Source organism: Arachis duranensis, chromosome 3 (assembly GCF_000817695.3).
Source record: "Arachis duranensis cultivar V14167 chromosome 3, aradu.V14167.gnm2.J7QH, whole genome shotgun sequence".
Taxonomy (NCBI): domain Eukaryota; kingdom Viridiplantae; phylum Streptophyta; class Magnoliopsida; order Fabales; family Fabaceae; genus Arachis; species Arachis duranensis.
This window is the reverse complement of record NC_029774.3, coordinates 131,033,311-131,034,277: the sequence shown is the minus strand read 5'-3', so window position 1 is coordinate 131,034,277 and position 967 is coordinate 131,033,311.

Sequence of the window (967 nt, the reverse complement as noted above, 5' to 3'; positions counted from 1 at the left end):
ATTAGGTCTCAAATGCGTATACGCGTCTCATCATGTAAATATCCTATGAATTTTAATTTAGCTTGTAAAATATATATATTTAATTTAACATTATTAATTATAATTATTTTATTAGCTATATACAACGAAATTGTTGGTAAAATTAAGAAGAAATCTAGAGCAACAAGAAACGAAGGAAACTGTCATGTAGAAGATGCATGGAAGACGATTACATAATATATATATCGGTTTCTTTTTGGTCCAATCAAAGTAAAATAATTGCCAATGAATTTATAGCTCAAATGTCATAGTCTTCCTATATTCAATTAAGAGGTTGCGAGTTCAAGTCTCCTATCTTAAGTAAAAAAAAAAATCAAAGTAAAGTAATTAATCCGGTATTTAGACGAGATGAGCATTGCTATGCGGTCTTGCATTAATTGAAAATATATGAATAATTTAAACATATATTAATAATAAATTATTAAGAGGTTTTAACAGTATATGTATATTATGAATTATTTTTCTTTAAAATTTAACCTTTTGCTATATCTAATATATAGTTTTAAACTCTAATACTGAATACTCTCTAATAGAGAGGGAGGGGCAATAAAAAACGATGTATGTGATTAGAGCACTATTTTTCATTTTCTGAAAAGAAATATGAAAATTAATAAGCAAAATATAAAATTTGCTGAACAAAGATCTCTTAGAAATTGTTTTATATGAACGCTTTATGAAGTGAAATACATAAAATGAAGTCAAATCCTATTTTTCATTTCAGATAAGGCAAGAGAAAACAATAGAAAAAAATTTGTGTTTATTTAAGTTTATGTAAACTAATACAATATATAAAAGGATATATATAGGTGATAAGGGAATCGAAATATATAATAAAGACGTAATATGCTAAAATAAATATTCACATATGCTAAATATTTCTAATTAAATTTAATTGATTCTAATATATTATAACCTCAGATAACAAATA